Raw genomic sequence first — 15,125 nt, 5'->3', positions numbered from 1 at the left:
CCCCCCCCCCCCCCCAGATTTATTGGGTGTTTATTCCCAAATCATGTTTACTAGATGCTAGAATGATTATATGGGTTGGAACAAGCTTAAGAGCTTGATATATTGTTGCCTCTCTTGAATTTTTTTTGTCAAAGATTTTGTATTGAATTGTTGCTTTGAATTCATTATATTTCACTTATATGATGGTATTTATATGTTTGCACTCATGGATCATCTATTCGTGCCTTATAATGTATTCTATATGTGGTTTGATCAAGTTCTACAAAGAAAGTTTTCTTTATTGATCAAACATTATTCTTTGACTTAAATCTTGATTTATGATTTCATTTGGCTGATTTTTTTCATTGGAATCAAACATTATTCTTTGACTTAAATCTTGATTTATGATTTCATTTGGCTGATTTTTTCATTGGAAAACTTTTTGCATGATTCTCATGTTCTTCTTTTGATTTCATAAATCTATTTTTATACACTATGTTTTTATAATTGTGTAATGAGACACTTCTTTTATAAATGATATATCTATATGTGTTCTCATTGTCCTCTTGTATGTGAGTAATATTTAGCATATTTTTCATTTTTGCTTGCTCACATGTTTTTCCTTGGTCTTTATTTCATATACTCCATATGGCATTTTGATAGGGGGAGCCATTCCCTATATTTTTTTTTCACTCATCCATGCATATTGATAGGGGGAGCTTTCACTCTCTTCATTCCTTGTTTTCCCCTTTTTGATGTTGTCAAAGGGGGAGAAATATTGTGAGTATATTCTTTCTTGTTTATATGCATAATATATTATATATTCATTTCCTTTCATGCATATATCTTTTTTGTAAATTGTTTGTCATCATCAAAAAAGGGGAGATTGTTGGCCTTCTTGTTTTGATGATGTTTAACAAACAATTTACTTCTAATGTTGTTTGTCTAGTATTTGTGTTTTCATATTTATTCTAGGCAAACAACGAGTTGGAGGATGGATGGAATTGCGCATTCACGATCATATCCAATAGAAACAACGAGTTGGAGGATGGATGGAATTGCGCATTCACGATCATATCCAATAGAGGTTGGCGGAATAGTGGATTGAAACAATGTACATTCAAGTTGAAGATCCAAATTCAAGCTTCATCCACAAAGTATACCAAGTCAAGCTTATTGAAGATTATGATCAAGCTTGGGTAATTTAGTTTAGGTTTATATATTATGTGTGTTGGTACTCTAAGCTCAATCATATATCAAGTTTAAATATGAAACAAATACATATTTATATATATATATACATGTTTTTTTTCATATGGTTAAGTTGTTTTGGTTTAGTTATGTAGATATGAAACAATATATATCTTCATATACACTTTTGTTTATTTCATATTCTATTGTATTTAGAAAAATATTGTGTTTATGGATTAAAAACTTGTTCACGCTATTTTTATATCTCGTATAATGTCTACAAATCCATTCTAAAACGTTTCCAAGTTGTTTGAACTCGTTTTTGGAAAAATCATGTTTTTTGTTCATGTACGTGCATGTGTCCGTGCATTTTTTTACAAAACTGATGCGTTTTTATAATTAAGAAATGTGATTTGAAAAACTTCTTTGTTTACATGTTTATCTTCATATATACAAACATTTTCCCAAGTTTTACTAATTTTGGAGTTGTTTTGTTATTTTCAATTGAATTTACAAAACTGCGTTTTTAGGAGTTTTTTAGAAACTGTTTATCTGTGTTCAAACATTTTTTTCTATCAACTACGAAGTGATTTTACCAAAATTCTTTCTCAATCATGTTCATCTACATATCTAGAATCTTCTCTCAAAATTTCGTGATTTTTGGAGTTGATTTGCTATTTTTAATTTATTTTACAAAATTAGATACGCAAATTTCCAGAATCTGTCAAAACCTGAAATTGTTTGTGCACGTTGCTATAGTGCGGTCGACCGCCACGGTTGACCGTGCTATAGTGCGATTAGTACGGTCGACCGTGATGGTCGACCATACACAGTTCAGAGAGTAGTTTTTGAGTTTTTCTTCTCGCGGTCGACCGCGACGGTCGACCGCCAAAGTTGTGAGTTTCGAAAGTGGCTTGCGGTCGACCGCGAGTTTTCCAGGGTCGCCCGCCGCACTGTCTTTTCATGTTCCAATGGCTAGTTTCCAGAGCCGTTGTTAAGCTAGTTTTTTTGTCTTTTCTTGGCTTTCTATTGGCTTTGGGGTTTCATATAAATACCCCCTTATACCTCAGTTTTTAGTAGCAATCTAAGAAGTTTTAAACAAGTTTAAGAATGGTTTAAACAAGGGTTTAAGGTTCTGTTTAAGTTTGTTTTGAGAAGCTTTTATGCAAGTTGAGAGTTTGTTTTAAGAAATCAATTTCACAAGAGCTTGAGGAGATCATCTATTTGGAGTTTGAGCATCCAACTCTTCTCCTTCCACACTTGATCTATTGAGAAGTTTTCTAAACTCAATCTAACTTTATATTTTATATTATTTGATTGTTATTTTATTAAGCTAGTGTTCATATTGAGTTTAGTTGATTTTATTTTCTCTTTGTTTATACATACACAACCATTGAGCTTATTGTATTTATATTTATAGCATAATTGGGTTGTGGGATTGTGTAACTTAGAAAGTGAGCTTATAATTCGTTCTCATCCATTGTAGATAACAAACACTTTGTATTGTGCTTATTGTGAGATTCACTTTGTAATACACTTGTACACCGAGAGAAGTGTGTGGCGAGAGTCGGGGATCGTCCCAAGAGGAGTGGCGTCGGTTGACGAACCTAGGAAGAGGTTGTATCCGAGCACTTGAGGGAGACACGTCTAGTTCAACAATTGAGAGGATGTAGAGTAGGATTACAAGAGTGTGTTAGTTGTAGTGTTTTCGGTAAACTAGAAAACCGTATTGTGTGGTGTAAACGTTATTCTGGTAAACGTAAAAAACCCGGTTGTGATAATGGAGATCTCCTCGAGGTGAGGAGCGGAGACGTAGGTCATGGGGACCGAACTCTGTAATCATATCGTTTGTTTGTGATTGCATTGGCGCACTTATTTTTATGTTCATATCTTATATCGCCTTTGTATATTGCTTGTTGATTATATTACCCGCTATCTAGTTTAAATTGTTTACCCTTATGTTAATTATATATTCTTGTATATATCTCATAGTATATCTCATTGCTAGGATATTTACCTTTGTTCATATTACTTATTCTTGCTTGTAACATATTATATATCTCTCTTGCAAGAATAATTTGTTAATTAGCTTTAATTGGCATAAAATTGGATTAGATTAGCATAAGACCCTAATCACCCCCCTCTAGGGTCTAACAATTGGTATCAGAGCTTGGTGCTCTTTGATTTAATGTCTAATCGCCTTGAGTTAAAGATCCAAGTTATCTTATTTGTGCTAATCTAGTTATGATTACTTTTGTCTTGCTTGCATATATTCACATATATATGGGTACATTTTGTTTAGGCTATGATCTAAATATTGCTCCAAAATATAAGAATTTCCCTTTTGCTCAATGGTGCTTTAAATTTAAAATATTTGTTGAATCTAGAAATATCAACTTATGGGAAGTTATTGATTGTGATTATATTATGCCCACATTGGAAAAATCCAAGTGGAGCAATCATAATAAGAAAATATTTTCAATGAACAAGCTTTTGTTAGAATTTTTGCTTAATGCTTTTGACTCATCCTTCTCTAACAAATTTGTTCATTTTGATAGTATTTACAAACTTTAGAAATTTATTAAAGCACATCAAGGGGACTTGAAGGCAATCCGACAATCTTTGGAGGATTCTTCTTCAAGTTCATGTGGAGCATCATGCACACGGCCACAAGAGGATAACTCTTGTGTAGTAAGTGATTCTGATTCTGATAATGATTTATCTATTGATGAACTCGCTTGTGCATATGAAAGATTATCTCTTGCCTATACAAAATTACAAAATAATTTTATTGATCTTAAAAGAAAGCATATTAGTTTAAAATCCGATCATGAGTTGTTAGCCTCTAAACTTGATGTCATTACTAAAGAGAATGCTACCCTTAAAGAAAACAATGACATGCTAAGTTTAGAAAATAAAAAATGGACTTCATCTATTGCTAGCTTAACTCATGCTAATAATAATGTCATGATAGAAGTAGAAATAATTAGAAATAAGTTTAATTCATTTAAATATGATCATGTTTCATCTACTTCTATTTCCAATGCTTGTATGCCTAATAATATGTTGGATCATGTTAAAGAACGCATATCATCTATAGATTCAACTCTTAAAACATGCATTGTAGATAATAAGAAACTTATGGACTTGGGTGCAAAGTCTCGTACTACAACTTCTAAACCCGTACACTTTGCACATTTGTATAGCAAAACTTATAAGTGTTCTATTTGCGGTCGTAAAGGCCATTTAGCTAAGTTTTGCTATGATGCACATAAATCCTCCAAGACTAATGTTTCTTATGCATCTCATAAGGCTTCTTCATTACATACACATGCGCATACTCATCATGTTCATCATAAGCATGCTCATGTGTTTAAATGTGATTTTTGTGGTCGATTTGGTCATGCATGCTCATGTGTTTAAATGTGATTTTTGTGGTCGATTTGGTCATTTGGCCAAATTTTATTTTGATTTAAAGAGAGTTTCACATTCATTTGGCCAAATTTTATTTTGATTTAAAGAGAGTTTCACATTTGCAAAATAATTTTAAAAGACCATCCTTGTTTGCAAATGTTTCTAATGTTTCCCGTGCACAACCATTTGGTCAACGCAAATTATTTTAACATTTTCATTGCACAAATTGCAATCGTAAAGGTTATTTATACAATTTTTGTTTTGACCACTTTCGTGCACCACATGCGCCCAAGAGGGTTTATAACCCTAGGGCTTTGAGCTTGAATGATAGAGGTCATGTCCCTAAATCTTTTGGTACCAAGGGTTCTTTGGTACCATAACAAATTTAATTTTTATACCAAGAATTTTAGTGTTTTTCTTTTTCCTTTTATTGGTTTTGAAAATTTATACTTTAAAGTTTTGAATATGAAAACAATTTTTTTTGGTCAAATTCTTTTGTTTTCATGATTATTAGTTTTGTTTTGATGAGAGGTTTATGTTTATATAACCCCCTCGGATTTATTGGGTGTTTATTCCCAAATCATGTTTACCGGATGCTAGAATGATTATATGGGTTGGAACAAGCTTAAGAGCTTGATATATTGTTGTCTCTCTTGAAATTTGTTTGTCAAAGATTTTGTATTGAATTGTTGCTTTGAGTTCATTATATTTTACTTATATGATGGTATTTATATGTTTGCTCTCATGGATCATCTATTCATGACTTATAATGTATTCTATATGTGGTTTGATCAAGTTCTACAAAGAAAGTTTTCTTTATTGATCAAACATTATTATTGGACTTAAATCTTGATTTATGATTTCATTTGGCTAATTTGTTTTCATTGGAAAACTTTTTGCATGATTCTCATGTTCCTCTTTTGATTTCATAAATCTATTTTTATGCACTATATTTTTATAATTGTGTAATGAGACACTTCTTTCATAAATGATATATCTATATGTGTTCTCATTGTCCTCTTGTATGTGAGTAGTATTTAGCATATTTTTTTATCTATGCTTGCTCACATGTTTTGCCTTGGTCTTTATTTCATATACTCCATATGGCATTTTGATAGGGGGAGCCATTCCCTATATTTTTTTTCACTCACCCATGCATATTGATAGGGGAAACTTTCACTCTCTTCATTCCTTGTTTTCCCCTTTTTGATATTGTCAAAGGGGGAAAAATATTGTGAGTATATTCTTTCTTGTTTATATGCATAATATATTATATATTCATTTCCTTTCATGCATATATCTTTTTTGTAAATTGTTTGTCATTATCAAAAAGAGGGAGATTATTGGCCTTCTTATTTTGATGATGTTTAACAATTTACTTCTAATATTGTTTGTCTGGTGTTTGTGTTTTCATATTTATTCTAGGTAAACAACAAGTTGGAGGATGGATGGAAATGTGCATTCACGATCATATCCAATGGAGGTTGGCGGAATAGTGGAGTGAAGCAATATACATTCAAGTTGAAGATCCAAGTTCAAGCTTTATCCGCAAAGTGTACCAAGTCAAGCTTTTTGAAGATCAAGATCAAGCTTGGGTAATTTAGTTTAGGTTTATATATTATGTGTGTTGGTACTCTAAGCAGTTTTTATTTTCAAGTTTAAATATGAAACAAATACATATTTATATATATACATGTTTGTTTTCATATGGTTAAGTTGTTTTGGTTTAGTTATGTAGATATGAAACAATATATATCTTCATATACACTTTGGTTTGTTTCATATTCTATTGTATTTAGAAAAATATTGTGTTTATGGAATAAAGACTTGTTCACACTATTTTAATATCTCGTATAATGTCTACAAATCCATTCTAAAGTGTTTCCAAGTTGTTTGAACTCGTTTTTTGAAAAATCATGTTTTTTGTTCATGTACGTGCATGTGTCCATGCATGTTTTTACAAAACTGATGTGTTTTTACAATTGGGAAATGCAATTTGAAAAAATTCTTTGTTTACATGATTATCTTCATATATAAAAATATTTCCCCAAGTTTTACTAATTTTGGAGTTGTTTTGTTATTTTCAATTGAATTTACAAAACCGAGTTTTTAGCAGTTTTTTAGAAACTATTTATCTGTGTTCAAACATTTATTTCTATCAACTGCGAAGTGATTTTTCCAAAATTCTTTCTCTATCATGTTCATCTACATATCTAGAACATTCTCTAAAAATTTCATAATTTTTGGAGTTGATTTACTTTTTTTAATTAATTTAACAAAATTAGATACGCAAATTTTCAGAATCTGTCAAAACCTAAAATTGTTTGTGCACGTTTCTACAATGCGATCAACCGTGCTATAGTATGGTCGACCGTGACGATCGACCGTACGCAGTCCAGAGAGCAGTTTTTGAGTTTTTCTTCTCACGGTCGACCGCGACGGTCAACCGCCAAAGTTTCTGGAATTTTATGAGTTTCGAAAGTGGCTCACGGTCGACCGCGAGTTTTCCACGGTCGACTGTCGCACTGTCTTTTCATCTTCCAACGGCTATTTTCCAGAGCCGTTGTTGAGATGATTTTTTTGTCTTTTCTTAGCTTTCTATTGGCTTTAGGGTTTCATATAAATACCCCCTTATACCTCAGTTTTTAGTAGCAATCCAAGAAGTTTTAAACAAGTATAAGAAAGGTTTAAACAATGGCTTAAGGTTCTGTTTAAGTTTGTTTTGAGAAGCTTTTAAGCAAGTTGAGAGTTTGTTTTAAGAAATCGATTTCACAAGAGCTTGAGGAGATCCTCTATTTGGTGTTTGAGCATCCAACTCTTCTCCTTCCACTCTTGATCTATTGAGAAGTTTTCTAAACTCGGGTGTTTGAGCATCCAACTCTTCTCCTTCCACTCTTGATCTATTGAGAAGTTTTCTAAACTCAATCTACCTTTATATTTTATATTGTTTGATTCCCTTCCACTCTTGATCTATTGAGAAGTTTTCTAAACTCAATCTACCTTTATATTTTATATTGTTTGATTGTCATTTTATTAAGCTAGTGTTCATATTGAGTTTTTTTGATTTTATTTTCTATTTGTTTATACATACACAACCATTGAGCTTATTGTAATTACATTCATAGTATAATTGGGTTGTGGGATTATATAACTTAGAGAGTGAGCTAATAATTCGTTCTCATCCATTGTAGAGAACAAATACTTTGTATTGTGCTTATTATGAGATTCACTTTGTAATACACTTGTACACCGAGAGAAATGTGTGGCGAGAGTCGGGGATCGTCCCAAGAGGAGTGACGTCGATTGAAGAACCTAGGGAGAGTTTGTATCCGAGCACTTGAGGGAGACAAGTCTAGTTCAACACTTGAGAGGATGTAGAGTGGGATTACAAGAGTGTGTTAGTTATAGAGTTTTCGGTAAACTAAAAAACCGTATTGTGTGGTGTAAACGTTATTCGGGTAAACGTATAAAACCCGGTTATGATAGTGGAGATCTCCTCGAGGTGAGGAGCAGAGACGTAGGTTGTGGGGACCAAACTCCATAATCATATCATTTGTTTATGATTGCATTGGCGCACTTATTTTTATGTTCATATCTTATATCACCTTTGTATATTGCTTATTGATTATATTACCCACTATCTAGTTTAGATTGTTTACTCTTGTGTTAATTATATATTCTTACATATATCTCATAGTATATCTCATTGCTAGGATATTTACCTTTGTTCATATTGCTTATTCTTGCTTGTAACATATTGTATATCTCTCTTGCAAGAATAATTTGTTAATTAGTTTTAATTAGCATAAAATCATATTAGATTAGCATAAGATCCTAATCACCCCCCCCCCCCCCTCTTGGGTCTAATATCAGAGCTTGGTGCTCTTGAATAGATTAGCATAAGACCCTAATTAACCCCCCCCCCCCCCCCTTCTAGGGTCTAACAATCTCCATCACCCCCAGGGGAAGGAGTAGAAGTATATAAGAAAATATTGTTAGTACATATAGCTATAAAAATTATTCATATAACTCTAAATGGAGATTGGTATTTAGAAACCCACAACACAAGAATTAGTACGTCGAGCAAAATAATCCAAACAAGGAAACCTTCATGTATATACCATGTCTCAAATTGTGAATTATTCAATACTAATTCCGATCATATGAATGAAAACAATACACCAAGAAAAATACTCCAAACTCTATCATAATGAACCAATGTCATATCTCGAACTACCCTCAGGTAGTTAGCGTAGCCATAAGGAAATATCATCCAGCTCAAATATCACTATAGGCCATATCAGGTATGTCATGTATCCAAAATATACCCCACACTTGGGTAATCTAACATGGGAGCAAACTATAACTGTGTGTATATGTCTTTATCACATAATGATACTTTTGTAAGGTTCTTACATTCACATGTGGATTCAATATCCTTATTCAATCGCTCTACGACAATAGGTTTTATCTCACCTATTTCGGATGATGCATCCAGATGATCGTACCATAGAGTATAGGTTTATCAGTCCAATCCAGATACACATCGATCATCTTTGAGTATTAGTACCATCGAGGTCTCATTACGGGATAAATTCCAAATACTCCTAGTGTGGTGCCGTCAAGGTCTCATTACGGGATAAGCGTCCACACAAAAACATCCCCAACAGATAAGTATGCATTACTATGTGTTATACCAACAACAATCAACTTAAACATGTATTGTGTATCTCCATTATGCATATATATTTATTTAAGAACATAATTCAAGCATTAGTGCATGTATCTCAATGTGTGTGTCCATATTTCGTGTTCACCAACTCCTCAGGTGTTAAACATGTCATAAACTTAATATTACATCTCAGATAGATCGATAAAATCCCTCAAAAACATCATACGTGAGTCAAAACATGCACATGCTTCTACCTGCTTGGCGGTCGACCGCACCTTAAGCGGTGGTCGACCGGACCGCAATCAACAGCCTGCTCTGCAGGTTTGTGATTTTGTGTTCGTGCTTGTTTTTCATAATTCAAACTTATTTAATTCGTCATAAAACTTGTGTAGAACATTGTAAAGACTAGATTAACATCTCTGAAGATTATTTAACACATGAAACATGATTACTTGCATGATGTATCATATTCAAACCGTAAACATGCACGAAAACATCGATATGTCGATAAAAATATAAAAACTTAGTTAAACCACATTGTTATTTACTTTTAGATCTTAAATCACCTTTGGAATTTCGTTTTTAAACTTTTAAACATAGAAAGATCTGATCTTGATTTATATAATATAAAAGAATTGCTTTTATACTCAAACTAGTCGATTAGGCTCAATAAAATCACATTAAAACTCATTAAAAACCTTTAAAAACTTGGGAGTAGGGTTAGCAGAGATAAAACTTGTCTGAGACTTGTTGAAAAGCATGTAATATGCAATTCTAAGATATATACCTAAGTCACAAGCCCAAAACAAACCGAAATCTCACTCCAAAAGCTCTTGAACTTTCTCAAAAATCAAACTAGGATTTAGGAGAGGGTTTAGTGGATGCTAGGGTTTTTAGAACTCTGAAAAAGGTATAAAATTTTGTGAACATGTGATATATATGGCAAAGAAATGGACCTGGGCTTGAAAATACCCGAAACTAACTCAAATTGGGAAAACTATTTTCCCGATCGACGTTCGACCGCGAGGTGTGCGGCGGTCAACTGGACCGCATTTTTCTAGTTTGTGCAGATTTTACCTTTGTGCATGTTTTCGACTCGTTTCTTTCTCATGTATGAACTTGTTTATACTCAAAACACTTGTTACCATACTCATACCCTATTTAATGATATTTATCATGATAAATATCCACTTATCACAATTAATCACATCTCAACTTTTTGGGGTTTTACACTATCTCATCTCATTATTAGAGAATTGATTACATAATTATTTTTTTAATCCTGACAATATGGGGTATTACAGTTTGGGATGCTCTTAATCTCTAGTATGGTAGGACTTCCCTTACTAGATAGCACTAGCTTATTCTAAAGTTTGATGGTTATAAAAAGTGTCAAGGTCATTCTATGAGGCAACATCTTACTGTTATGTCAAACATGATTATCTAGTTAAGAGTAGCAAGGCATGAGCTTTCTAGTGAACAACAGATTTTAGGTTGTCATACATTCTCTACCTATCTCATAACAGCATATGTAGGTTAACCTCACCCATAATGACAACATCAAGACTTTTGATGATGTTGCTCACCATGTGGAACTTGAGGATCATCTTCTATTAAGAAACATAGTGGGATGGCATACATGATTGAGATTAGCTCACACGAAGCATTCGGCTCTAAGTGCAGAAGAAGTAGAGGACTGTATCACACTTCGAATAAATTTCAACCACATATTCTGATCGAATAAATTTGAGCTGTTTGATTTTATCGAAACCTTGCTTTTTGACACATGTCACATGCTTTTATTCAACCAAAAAATCACAAATATTTTTTTATGTTTGTTAAATTACGTTTTTTTTTACTTCAAATGGATTTTTGGATTTTCATAATGGTTTGGGCCTTAAGAGAGATATAAATGGGTTTTTATAACAAATTAGCTTATTCCATTTTGGATCCAATAAGGTGATTATACATTTGACCCACCTATCTTCTAATGCGCCATATAAAAGCTCCAAATCCTATCCTTCATGAATTGGGACTGAGATTGGAGAGCTTACAGACCAAGAATGGGATTACTTCCACACCCAACGCAAGTGTTTTCTTTCTCAATAGTTTTTCTTTTGGAAATTTAGATATATGGGTATTAAAGATCTCATTCTCCTCTTCCTATTAATATAAATTGGTTTCTGAAGTATTTATATTGTGTTTTATTGGGATTTGATCAATGGATGATCTTTATAAGAGGTAGACCTCAATCTACAATCACCTTTCAACAAGAAGGAACCATTGTTATAGGTTACTGTAAACTTTGTAAGATAAAGTCTTTGATCCATGTTTTAATGAAATTTTTCTTATGTTTTGTGTATTTTTAAGATATCTGTAGTTTTATGAGAATTTTGGATATTTATGAGTAGATTGGATAAGGGGTTGTCCTCATTTTGTGTTTGGATTGCGAGCTTGAGGGATCTAATGGTGAATTTAGAAATGCATGATCATTTAATGTGAATTCAAAAGAGTAGATTAGTCTTGGCCAATAGAAAACTTAGGTTAAAGTTGGTTTTTTGTTTGGTTTTGAATTGAGGAAGTATTTGATTAGAAACATTTTGAACTTTGTGAATTTCAAAACGAACACTTATCTAGCGCACAAGCTCAGTGAAATACCCGAATGCATTATAATGTTTGAGCACATATGTCACAAACAATGAAAGCACATGCTCAAACAAATGTTTAAAGATGATATTCTATTTTAATTTTTTAGTCTACTATCAAAACTTGGCTAACATGACATCGGGGTGACTTGCCAAATCTCCATGCACACACGCTCATTAAAAAAATTCTTTCAATTTTCGAAAAATTAAAGTGTTTGAGCTAAATTTTTTCATGATTCTTTAGTTTCTATTTATGAATTATGATATCAGTTATGTAACACTGCTTTTTCTTATAGTCTTGAGATAAAATTGATGATAAAATAGTAACTTGATTGAAGTTCCTCGTTTATGTTTGTTTTACCAAAATCATGATACATCCAAGTTTAGATTCAAGTAAAGCTTATCGTGCTATGTTGTTGCATAGTGTTCTATTGTATGTTTTTGCCATGCTATGTTACGTTATGTCATGACCTAGAATCCATGTACTTTATACATGTTGGCCTAGGTGACACCTCAAACTTTTATTTTCTTAGTTTATTATCTTGACACTAATTGGGCACCATGATATCGTATATACATGATGAAAATGATTACTTTATGTTTGGATATTTGGCATGTCCCCGAAAGATAATAAATCAATAATGTTTTCTATTTGAATTTAAAAAATTCTCGATTTAGGATACCTTGCGACCATGAGCAAAGGCTCATGATTCTCAACCACCAAAAACTTCATCAAGTATAAAATATGATAAAACAGAAAAGAGAAACTAAAAAAGAAATCAAGAATCAGTATGTATCAATTCATGAATGTTTTGCTTTGATATTTGACGAGCATGTTTTGTTCGGTTTAGAAACCCAGTTAGAGACGGCACCCCCATGATGAATGTTCTTTATGGATTGAGTTATTTAGGTCTAGTGCATGATATATCATGTGTAATGAAGTAGTGAAAAAGCATATGAGCATTAGTTAATGGGAGGGAATTCGACATCTCATAGATAATGTGCGGCCTAGAGTTGTTTTTGAGCACCAATGCCAGATGTGTTTGTGCATATAAACTAAGAATCCAAAATATCATTCCTAATGAGTACACCAAACACACATTATAATGTGAGAGATTTCCTTCAACAATATTAAGTAAAATCTGAGAATAGTTAGATGCACAAGCTATTCTAGATGTACACACTGCTCTTACATCACACTCAATGATATAAGTGGACTCTTATTTGTGATCTCTATGTTGTTGCATATTTGGTTATCTGCTAGCTTTGTTTTATGCTCTGGATTATAAGATGCATGTTCATGTTCATGAGAGAAAGTAAAGCAATACATTTATATGGTCTTTATGTTTATACTACTCATGCATTCATGATATATATTACATGTGAACAAACCACTTATTTATTTTACGAATTGCTAGATAGTTTTTTTGATCATCTTCGTTCGCACAATGTGATGAATCCAGACATATCACACTTGCTTTTATGCACTTTGGAGTGTAGCAGTCTTTAATAGATAGGGTTACATCAACCAGCTTACATGCTTATTTATCTATATTTTGTTCGAGTTTGCTAGTTACTAGACTTTGCTATTTTTTTACTACGTTTAATTTTTCTGCTGCTAAGTATTGACTCTAATATATTTAGCTCTTTCAATTGTTATTCTAGACTTGTATGGCTGTGCGACCTTGTTATTTTATTTTCTATGAGGATGACATTAGTATCAGACTTGTGATATCTTTTATGTTATTCAATATGTGTGGGACTTATTGTTTACTTTTATTGAGTATTCTTTGCTTTTGCTAAGTACTTCTACTATACACTTGTTTTTGATATATATTAGTTTTTTGTATTTGTGTTTATGTATGATTTTGTGAATTTGTTCTAGATATGGTGGATGAGATATATGTATCAATCATTCTGATAGGCTTAAGTATATTCTTTCAGGTAGTACTATCTTGATTGTATATGCTGCCTAGCCTAGTTATATGCCCATCAGTTGTTTTTGGGACAATAGGTGTGATAGAGACATTGGGCCAAATTTGTAGAAGGCTAGATATAACAAGCACAAGCAAGGACTAAACGGTGGCAACAAAGACAAGACTAGGATAGCCTGTCACAATTGTACAAATCGGGTCACTTCGCTCATGAATGCATAAGCTGAAAGTATGCAATACAATGTCCTTTTCTATTATATTTGTTAGTAGTTGTTTGATGCTAGCTAAAATTATTTCTATTTGGACTATAGATTCAGTAGCAACCAGCCATATGGTGTGAGATCGGGCAATGTATGCATAGCTTCGTCAAATTCCAGTTGGGAGTAGACATATTTACGTGGGAAATAACTCTATCGCAGACACTTGCAAATTGGATTTGAAAGGTGCACCATGTTGTATCTTTATTGGTTAAATCTTGTTTCAGTTATAATCCTCCAAGGTCTAGGTTTTAAATATGTATTTGAAAATGATTTTGTTATGTTGTGTTTGTGAACTACTTATTATAGTTATGGATATTTATCAGATGGTTTTATGGTGTTGGACACTATTTCTATTTGTAAGAATATTAGTAGCTATTTTCTTATATAGCTTCTTCTAGAATGATGTCGGTGATGATTTTAAATGGCATGCTACATTATGTCATATAGGGCGAGAGAGGCTGAAACGGTTCGCTTGACAAAGTATTCTGGAACCTCTCATTGAAGTTGACTTGCCTACTTGTGAGCATTGCTTGGTTGAAAAACAATTAGAAAATTATTTGACAAAGCTATGAGAACCATGATTCCCTTGCATCTTATATATGTGGTCTAATGATGTGAGAGAAATACATCATGCATCATATTTTATCATATTTATAGATGATTTCAGTTGATATGGTCACATCTATATGATTTCCATAAGTCTGAGCAACCAAGGAAGTGAAGGACAGAAATTATAACTTATACTATTAAAAAAGTAATGAATCCCCGTTAAAATTGAGCAATCATACCCTATGCATTAATGGAGTTAGAGGAGTAATTAGTGGGTCCCTGAGAGTTAAAGAATGGAAGAAGAGAGTAAAGGAGATGAGAGAGAAGGGGAGATTAAATGAGAAAGGGAAGGGGGTAAATTGGAATTTTTAGAAAATTTTAAGTGAGGCCCATTAAGTGAGGTCCACTAACTTATATATGTTGTATTTTAGAATTTGGGTTTAGAGATAAATATATATATATATATATATATATATATATA

This window comes from Asparagus officinalis, chromosome 9 (genome assembly GCF_001876935.1).
Source record: "Asparagus officinalis chromosome 9, Aspof.V1, whole genome shotgun sequence".
In the NCBI taxonomy this organism is placed as follows: Eukaryota; Viridiplantae; Streptophyta; class Magnoliopsida; order Asparagales; family Asparagaceae; genus Asparagus; species Asparagus officinalis.
The sequence above is the reverse complement of the archived record's forward strand: the minus strand, read 5'-3'. Positions refer to the sequence as shown.